The following is a 10,703-nucleotide window of genomic DNA, read 5'->3' on the forward strand; positions in this document are numbered from 1 at the left end:
GATTCCTGCAAAGTTTAGGGTAAAGTGGTTAAAGTAGGTAAAGTTAATGATAAGAATGTAGATTCCTGTAAAAGAGAGGGGAAAGTGATAATATAGCCGTTTAATACGATGATGTTGACGGTATCGTGATAAGCCAAAAGCGACACGTAATCCTGATTCAATTCCTCTTCAATCTCGGTAACCTACAAAACAGGTATAATTGTTAATAAAGTCATGAAGTCATTGTAATAAAGAATGAAAGTAGAGATGAAGTTGGAAGTAAAGCCGTTTGGCTTTTAAGGCGAGAGGCTTCTCGGCCATGCTGATTGATGGACTTGACCGTTGATCCCGCGATTTTAGGTTCTGCGCACTCAAAGAAAAATTCTTAGTTTGGGAGGGGGAAGTTGATTCGTGTTGACTTGAAGCTTGACGTTGTTGGCACTCCATTCGTCTTGTTTGTTTGGATCTTGTGATCTCCGTTCAAGCCTCGGTAGATGAAATAGTGAAACAATTGAAAGAAAGTATTTCATTTGAAAGGTAAGTATGTAAGATATGTATAAGGAAATGTAACTATATGTATATAAGTTGTAAAATACATATATGCAAATGGATGTATGTAAGGAAAGATATATATGTAAATATATATATAAGTTGTAAAAATATTTACGCAACCTCGGATCGTGACATAATTGAAAAGTCATTCGTCTATACTAATTCTTGTCTAGTAGCCTTAATCTCGTCGATGTCTAACTCGTTCTTGTCTAATCTTTCAAAATATGCCCCTTTTGTCTCGAAGGGTGTACTAAACTATATTGTGGTGTGACCGAACCTTATATAGGTTGCCTACGTATCCCCCAAAGGAATCAGGTCGGAAGAACGTAGTTCGTAGGGTACCTAAAATGGTTTGAAATTTTCTAATGGACCGAACCCGATGTGGATTGCCTACGTATCCCACCGAGGGAATCGAGGTCGGATTTGTATAAATGGTTAAAGGTTTGTTGGCTTTCTACCTAAATGTGACTGACTCGTCTATTGATAGTTTGCGAATCCCGCCGAGGGAATCGGGCCATGCGTAATTATTCTTAGGCAATAAGGATTTTTGGATCTTTTGTTGTAATGCAACCGAACCCTATGTATGTCGCCTACGTATCCCACCACGGGAATCAGGTCAGCGTAGTTCGTACGGATTATTAAAGGAAAGGTTGCAAACTAGGTTGTCTAACCTTATGTCGTCTTTTGATTTTCTTGACTGATAGCTAGCTTTCAGGCTTATGTCATCACCTATTGGCTATTTGCTTTCTTCCAAATGGAATCTTGTCTTCTAATTTCTTTGTTATTCTCTCGAGGTGTACTTGATTCATTCGTTCGTTTTTATGTCACAATCGTACGAGTTAGCGATTTGATAAATAAAGTAGAAAATAATAAATAGATGATTAGAGAAAATCGAAATGCATTCATAAGCTTCCAAAAGATGAAGCAAAGCAAACAAAAGTTTTGGGCATGATTCAAGCCTTAATTTAAAATTGTGCTATCATAAAAAGTTCACTACGTTCCGAACTACCGAGGTTCCGGCGAACCAAGGACGGAGTACAAGTCCACTTCTTCGGTAGTTTCTCCGGTTCGGCACCCGGATGGTCGGTGTCTCGGTGTTGTGAGTAGTTGTAATCTTCCCTGGTGCAACAAAGTTGGAGACATGCCCTCTCCATCTTTCCAATTGGCGCAATGGCCTCTTTCAAATTCTTGACTTCTTCGATAGTTATCATGTTCACGTTTGCGTTTTCGTGAGTAGGCAAAGGGATTGTTGTTCACATTGAAATTCGAGCTCCGAGTGGTGGATTGCTCCTTCCTTAATCAAGGCTTCAATTTGTTTTTGAGGCCATAGCAATCCTCGGTGGCGTGCCAAAGAACTCCGAATGATATGCACAATGCTTGGAGCCATCAAACCATTTTGGAATAGGATCGAGAATTTTCCTTCAATATAGGTTGTACCACGCTGCGGCTTTCGATCTTTCGAACAATTGAGCCAAGGTTCAGCGGGCGAGTGTAATTACGGGTGTTTTTTATAACGGGGTTTGAACGGGCTTTATGTGTGGTACGTGGTCGATTTTGGTAAGTGGGAGCTTGACATATTGGTATGGGTGTGGGTTTTGATAGTGAGGTGCTTGGGGTTGGTAGTAATTTGCTTGGGTGTTGTAGACGAGGGTAAGGGAATAGTGGAGCTTGGTGGGGTTCGGTGTGGTGGTAAGAGTGGAAAGGGTTGTTGTGGATGGTCAAAGTATGTAATGTCTTGGTTTGGTGGGTTTAGAGCGGTAGTTGTAGGTGGTGGATTAGTGTTGGTAGGTAAAGGAATATAAGGAGTGTGAACTAGTGATTGATTTGGTGGGTTGACGGATGGTGGATTTGTGCGGGTGATTGAAGGAAAGTTGTTGTTGGTGGGTGCATTATTTCGGGGGAGGAGAATGTTCAGGAACTGGAGATTCAAGTGATGGCAAACGAGACGGGTTTGGTGTGACGTCCTTAGGTTCAGGAGATGGACTTTGGAGTGTAGCGGGTAAGTTGGTCATGTTTTTAACCCGATTTAGTTCTTCGCGTAGATCCTCGATCTCCGAGTCGGGCGGGCGATATGTTCATCCTGTTGAATGGTAGTGCTATGTTCGGAAGTCCCAAGGGGATCACTAGAGACCACGATGTTTTCTGAATCAGTTGAAATAGACGCGGCCGGATCAGACATAGTAATTTCCTTTCCTTGAACCATCCAATTGCGTCGAGGTAACGAAGACATCTTTGACCTTGTGAGGTAAGGATGGTCGGCCATCTCGAGTGTCAACACGAATCAACTTTAGGAATAAAAATAAGGAAACATAAACAATGCAAATGATATTAGTTTTGTGATCACATAAAAAAATCAAGCAAGTTATGTCAGCAAATAAGTCAAACAGGTTGTCACACAAATGTACGCGTCCTAATATGCATGTGACCTCTTTGCGCCAGAGGTAGGCCTAACGTTTGTTTGAAGGGTAAAGTGTACCATAATATGTCGTTCCATTGCTTTTGATTAATTAAACAAATTCTATTTTCCAAAATAAAGTACAAAATGTTAATATTTATTACATATTAAATGAATACAACATAAAGTATTTCTTAATACAATTTTCTACGTCTAAATGTACGCTCCATTTTGTGATGTCACCGATCTTCGCATTTGTTGTACCCTAATGCAAATCCATACCTTTCATAAGAAAATGTTAGTCAATCCCACCCTCCTAAAGTTTGATTAATTAAAGCAAATAGTCGATATTTAGGCACGGTTACCCTTCAAACATGCACATAAAATATGATTTAGTGTCACTTGGGGTCGTGGACCCACTTGGACGTTTGGGTAAAGTCATCTAATGGATTTAATACGCCAAGGGTATTAAACCTCCTAGGTCATGAAATGTATGCCCCTAATAACGGGTGTTGGTTTAGCTCTATCCTAGGTTGACTAAGAGTTGATTTACTAGACACAAGGTTCCCCCGAGCGGACTACTCGAGTGAGGCTACGCGGTCACCGTTATTCGGACACCCGCGCATGCGCCAACTCTCCTAAAATTTGGATTCTTTGAAGAAATTTGCGGGTGCGCAAAACACACCTCGCGTGTACGTGTGATAGTGTGAGTTTTCCGGAAATGGAGGAAAATGAACGGAATGACAATTTATTAAAGCAAGTAACACATAAACGAGTTTATATCAAAAACGATGTAATAGCGTTTATATCAAACAAACAATTAATAGCATGTAAAATCAGTTATCAATCAATAAAGCAATTAAAGTAAGCACACAAAGCCTATTACTAAGTCCGTTATGGTTAGAACCTAAGTGATTCCCCAGCGGAGTCGCCAAGCTGTCACACCCCATTTTAACCCGGGCTAAAGTAGAGTATGACATTTTGGTGATTCCTATTTGTTTTGTTGTTTTAAGGAGTCGCCACCTAATTATTTACGGTGAATTAGGACACCTAAAGTTTATTAAAGTAATTATCTAAAGTTGATTTGTTTTAAAGTCTACGAAACCAAAGATAGAGTAAGGGTTCATTAGTCTAAAGGGAAGGTATTAGGCATCCTTTAAGACCCATTAACAATGGTTAACCGGCCGGACTTAGGTGAATTTAATTAGGCTAAGTGTAAATATAGTATTTTAAACATTTAAGAAAATAGCTTTATAAGTATTGCTAAAGTTATAAATATGATAATGTTATTTAAATAAAACTTGTAGAAAAGTAATATGAAAAGGTTTATTATAAATAAGTAATAGTAATGTTTATACGTTTTTGGAGAAAATGACTAACAAACTTAAAAAGAGTTATGAACTTTGGATAGAAAGATTATTAGTTCGAAGTATATTGTGCGAAAATCTGTTTTAAAGCAAATATGTATTTCAAAGCGTTGGAGAAACTAAAGTGAAAAGTTATTTGAAACTAATTTGCCTTTCATTTCTTAGAATAAGCTAACATTAATGTAAGATTTGTGACGCTAAAAAGTCTACATGATTGATTCTCTTTGAAAGATGTAGTCATCTATTTTGAAAATCAATTACTTAAATAAATGTTGTAAATACTATAAATAGTTTTAAAAATAGAACTAAATGTAATTTTGGAATTAAAGATACTAACTAAATAGGACACTAAGGTTTATCTAAGTTAGCAAACAAAATATAATCATATAAACACGTCAAATTATTTTAAAAATAAAATAGGAGAAGGAATGATGCAAATAACTATAATATAACGGAGAAAATGAAACTTATGGTGATTAATTGTTAGTTCTTCCGAAACCCGTTTGCGGGAGGAGATGGCAAATCCTCGGACTGTATGCGAGATGTCATGCATAAAAATAAAAAAAAGATTAAAATGATCAATTAAGTCATAAAAACAAATCAAAAAACACATATATAATGTAAATATATTAAAGAAGCTTAACCAAGTTAAGGGGTAAGTGAATTTGGCCCATTTATTCAAACAAACAAACAAAAAAAGCATCAAAGTGTACCAAATAATATTGGGCGAAGAACCCAATTAAATTCCGATTCATTACTATATGTATCTTTTAACAAAGGTATTCCCATAACTAAAATGTTTGGTAAAGTGGAAAGTGAAAACAAAGTAATGGCCCATTCAAGGGACCCTCTTTGTTCTTGACCAAATTGTTAGGATGATTTTGGGTTGGAATGACAATAAACGGTAGTTCATTATGTTGGGCTTTGAAGCAATGAAATGAAAAGCGGGAGATGCTATTAAAAAAAGCAACAAATCGGACTACGCGAAACATTGGTGGTCAAATATTTTCCACCATTTTAAGAAAAAAAAAGCTAAGATCAAAGCTACATTAGTGGAATAATAGAATAATAAAGACTGAAAATGTATATTTCTTAAAAAATTCCAAAAAAAATGGATTTTTGATCACAAACTCTACGGGTTTTGCAAGAACACAAAGATCCAAACTAAAACTTCACGAAATTTTTCCTCTCTAAAGCGACTAATTTAGTGATTTCAAGATAAACAAAAGAAAAAAATGAGTTCAAGAACAAAACCCCCACTTTAGTTTTTCTCTTCTTCCTCACCACTAAACCATAGACAATTTGTAAGTGCTAGACAAATTTGGTGATTTTAACTAAGATAAAATTCACATACTAACAAGGGAATGTTCATATAGAAGAACTTCAAGTGTTTACTAATTAATCTCGACAAAGTGCGGAATAATTTTTAAAGGCGGAACTAACTTTGAATACTTTTACCCATTTAAAGGAATATATTCGAGATGTTTAGACATTAAAACCAATATCTAATTAACAACATCCACTACATAGTTTAAACAACATTCTTAAAGGACATGCAAACGATCCTGGACCAACCATCATTCTCGACTCGACAGGTCTAAACTTTATACAAACATAGCTTCGGATAGACCAAAGCGAAACTTAAACATGGAGATACTATCATGCGTCGAGCTGAAAATTAAACCAAACTAAGATAGGAACGGATAGATATCATTAACTAGATTAACTAGAAGAAAATAGCATGCATAATACTACTAAGGTATTGAAGCTGAACCTAACCAACTCAGGAAATGGAACAAGGTTTAATACACAACTTGTTAAAGAAACTAAACACGAATTCGGATTTGGAACCAAGCAGATTTCAACAACCAATACCGACATATTGTATAATCATTTTTATCGTATTTAAATCTAAGCGGATTACATTCATGATAGGGTATATTATTTGAACAAATAGAGTAAAAGAGAGACAATGTTGGCTTTGTTCTAATCATACACGTAATATACCTAAGACATACACACAGTGGTGTGTTTATCAAATGTATATTGAATGTTAATCTTCTTCTTATCTTGATAACCCACTGTCTATCCTATGTATATGCGGTTTTAAATATGTCTAAATCAGGAAATTCAACTAATCATCCAGCTACAACGATACGTCTTTCGATTCCATTTTTTAGCGATCAATCATCCTATCCTAGACTCCCAAAAACATCAAACAAACATACAACAACAAAGAAAATATATAACTACTAAAGAACACGAGAATAAATTAAATTCTTAACCAAAGGTAAATTAAAGACTACAAGCGATAAATGTATCGAAGTTTACCTTTTTTGTGTGCGGTGAACGGAGGTCGTCGGGATCTCGAATCCTACTCGAACATGATGGCTCGAAATCACAAGCCGAATAGTAACTAAATATTGAAAATTGGAAAGTGAAAATAGAGTAATATGTGGCTATTTTGAGAACGAGGCTATCTAAAAATGAGGCAAATTTCGGTCCCAAATCTTATAATTTCAACGAGAGGTTTTTTTCGATTTTTTAAAATAAAATCAAGACTAAAGTATCTTCCGTTCTAAGACTTGAGGACGAAACTTGTGTATCCTCAAAACTTTGAAATTGAGTCAAAACCCCCCCTTAAAACGATTCAACACGGATTCATTTATAGGGTTTTGTTTGTATTAAAGTAAAAGGGAGATGAGAGAGAGTTTTCTTTTGAATCGGCGTGTTTGGAAGGAGAAAATGAGCGTGAGGGACAACGGGAGGCTGGAGGAGCGTGATGGTGGTGTTGGTGTGGAAATGGCAGAAGAGAAGATTGTCAGAGAGAGAGAAGAGGGGGGGAAGTTTTGATTTGAAAAAGAGGGAGAGGAGAAAGAGAAAGAGAGGAGGGTTAGGGTTAAATGAAGGATATTGAAGAGAGAGATTTTTAAACCTAAAAATTTTGTTAGTGGAATGATAGTGGGCTCAATTGGTCCGAAAATTGAGGGGTAATGGGTTGGTCGTTTAAATTAAATGTGGGATGATATAATGTGGGTTGGGTTGTTTATTTGGGTATAAAATGTGGGTTGTTTATTTGGCATTAAAAAATTGTGGATCCTTCCTCCGCTAATTATTCTTGGGCTTCTAATTTGATAATTAGTACAAAATATATTATGATAATTAATGATTGATATGTAGAAAATAAAGGACTTGATAAAATATAATTAATTCAACGAAAATAAAATGACGACGCACCCTTTTGAAATTCGTGATAAAGAAGTACTAGTAAAAATAGTGAAATGAAGGTAACAGTATTAATAATAGTAGAAATAAAAATAGTAGTGAAAAAAAAAAAAAGTATTTAGCTCGTCAGCAAATTTAGAAACCCGAGTAAATTAAATAAAGGAGGGACAAAATTGGGTGTCAACACCTAATTTAAGCAAATTACAACATAAGTATATAAAAAAATTATTAATTTAGGGGTGCCATGCCACCCCACCCCCAAGGGTGGATCCGCCCCTGACCATTGCCGCCATTACGCCATCACGACCAACTGTAGTTCCCAAGTTGAAAGAAGCTGTAGTTGAAGATGATTCAGTCCTTAAAAATGGAGAAAGGAGCTTTCTCAATCTCAGGTAACTAGTGAAGAGAATGAAGGTGACAAGATTGTTGAGGAAGAAGCCCCTGGACCGTCAATGGAAACTCAAATAAAGCTCAAAGAAGATGGTTAGCATAAAATGATAATGTGGAGGAGATTTATTTCAGTAAGAAGAAGAAAAAGAAATCAACAGAGAAAGTGCCTTCCATCAAAGAGCAAGTAGAAGAAGAGTTAAAGCCATTGAAATCAATTCTCAAGGTGGGATCTAATGTAAATGAAAATTGGGATGAGAAATAGTAAATTCATAGGTGCAAAAAAAAAAAATCCTTACTAGTAAATTTATACTGCATTCTTTTCGTGGAGAACAATGTCGTTAATGACGCAGATTGTGTTAGGGATGTGAAATAAGTTCACTAATAATTTTGATAATGCCCCATTCAGCTATATTGGTTCAAATTCATTTGACATATATGAAAATCATAATTTAATGTACACATTGATGTCGAAATGTAGTCCAGATTTTAGTGTTAGAATATACACGCAGTCATAATTACACCTAATGGAAGAGAATGGAATGATTATATAGGAAATATGTGTTTTTTAGAAGAAGAGAAAACAAAAATGGCCAAATAGACCCCGATCATGTGCAAAAGAGGGAGGGGTAAATTTTTGGAAGAACAAAAAGAGGGGAGGGTAAAATGGGTTAGGCGTGTTGAGGGTTCTAGACGCCGTGGCGTATCCACCTCATCGTAATGTGTAATCACGTAGGATTGGATGTCCACCTTGGACAACTGGCTATGAGATAGAGGGATATTTGGCTCCAAAATATAACGGGGATATATTTAGCCCTTTTTCTCATAGTACGAGTAAGATATTTGCCCTTTTCCGTTTAGACAAATACCATGGGAGGTGGGAGAGAGGTAGGGGGTGTGGGGTGGTGGGGATGAGGGATACGGGAGCGAGGGAGAAGATGAACTGTGTTGGAGGGTGAGAGAAACACAACGATCGATTGGAATATCGCATGCTGACATGTTTCCTCTTCCACTAAAGAAGTCATTTTCCTTATTTTTTAGAAACTTGACAATGAACAATACTAACAACATTCAAGCAATTAATGTGATAATTGCACAAAGATCCCACTTTTTAGGACGTAATAATCATTTAGCAGAGACACCGAAAAAAGAGCAATCTCTAAAGTTGTTGCTAAGAAGAATTTGAACACCATTATGAAAACCATAAACCTTTTTGTCTTAAGTTTTGGATATTGCAAATAACTTATTTTTGACACACACATCAAGTTCAGATTTCAACAATATTTTTTTTTTTTTAATAGTTTGTTTAAAATCAAAACCAAACTAAATATTATCGGTCTTTAAAATCTAAAACCAAAACCAAGAAAATGTAGTGTTTTTTCTCCAGTTCGGTTCAATTATCAGTTTGATTCGATTCTTTGCTTTTTCATGAACACCATTTATCAGTGCCGTTTGCAAAAGTTTGTATCTTGGTTATCTCATAGACCAAGAGTGCTCCCACGGATCCTTTGTACTAAGCACTGTTTATGGCTCTGTACCTTTCCTGCCTCGTTGTGTCCCATATTTGTGCCTTGACTGTCTTCCCTGTGACCTGCACCACATCAATATTTCATGTCTATTACTAATATTATATTGTATATACATTTCCCAGTTCATTCTTAGATGCTTTTAGACAGAAAAATTACTTACTCATTAGCACATTTTTATTCTTATAAATTCTTTTAACTTTAAATTTCTCATTTTGCACAAAATAACATGATTTTATAGCCATAAAATGACTTACTTAGGGCCACGATTTCTAAAATTCAGGTCATGTTAGCGTGAAATGTAATTTGTACATAATCAAATAGACTACTTTTATATTCCATGAAATATACGGTCGAGTATAAGACTTAGAAAATGGAAGTTAAAGAATTGGAAAGTAACCTGAAGGGTCCTAGTTGCAAATTCGACGCCAATGGTGAATTTAGACTCCAAACAAAATTCATTTCGCGTAATTCTGGAGATTTTCCAACTCCTGTATTTCCAATCAGCAAGCTTGAATAAATAACGAATTTCCAATCAACAATCTTTAATAAATAATCATACCATGATCCACCTCGTAAGGCATTTCTACTTCCTCTGGCCAGCCACCACATTCACCTATCAAAGAAAATACCCATCACCATCTCAGAAACCGAAGGAATTTTCAAACAAAAATCACCAATCTCTTGCAGTTCTAAGGCCACAAAGGCTAGAAAATAATCTCAAAAACTGCAGGACTTAAAACTGCTTTGCAAAACTTTAATCTATACTCCTCTTTTATTGGTTTCCTAGATCACACCAAAAATTGTAGGAGTACGTCAATTAATTAAATTACAGGAAAAGCAAAAATTAAAGAGTTTGAAGCCTCAAATTTTTACCTATATTTAGCCTAAAAGGAACAGTTAAACGGTTCTGCTGATTGACACAGCATAGTCATCAAAAAATCAATATCAACATGTCAGTATGTTGTTAAAAAGAGAACGTGAGTATAATATTCCAAATAAAGAAGAAAAGAAGAAACTGAAATGTGAACTATGATTAAATAAATAGAAAATTTCTGAACGGGATTCCTTTTTTTTCCTTACGTGAATATGCTATGTTCTCTCTGTGTATTGTGTTCATGTGTCATGTATCATATATATCTTTTTGTGCAGTTGATGGCTTCTATATTTGTGTGTGCATGGTGCAGATAAGTGGGAGTTGGACGCGGGGTGTATGGGGGGTTAGGATTAGTTGTCTCGTGGTAACTTCTCAATAAAAGTATATACGGAGCA

The 10,703-nt window shown here is 35.8% G+C and overlaps 1 long non-coding RNA gene across 1 annotated transcript; it reads right to left on the reverse strand.

The window, feature by feature from the left end:
- Positions 1 to 8,956: 8,956 nt before the first annotated feature.
- On the reverse strand, positions 8,957 to 10,490 carry LOC132050969 (uncharacterized). Its single transcript, XR_009413538.1, has 4 exons — positions 10,308 to 10,490; positions 10,004 to 10,047; positions 9,832 to 9,922; positions 8,957 to 9,496 (listed from the first exon to the last, which is right to left on the reverse strand). It is a non-coding gene; the product is annotated as an uncharacterized LOC132050969 (long non-coding RNA).
- Positions 10,491 to 10,703: the final 213 nt, after the last annotated feature.

The sequence above is a fragment of the Lycium ferocissimum genome, chromosome 3, assembly GCF_029784015.1.
Source record: "Lycium ferocissimum isolate CSIRO_LF1 chromosome 3, AGI_CSIRO_Lferr_CH_V1, whole genome shotgun sequence".
In the NCBI taxonomy this organism is placed as follows: Eukaryota; Viridiplantae; Streptophyta; class Magnoliopsida; order Solanales; family Solanaceae; genus Lycium; species Lycium ferocissimum.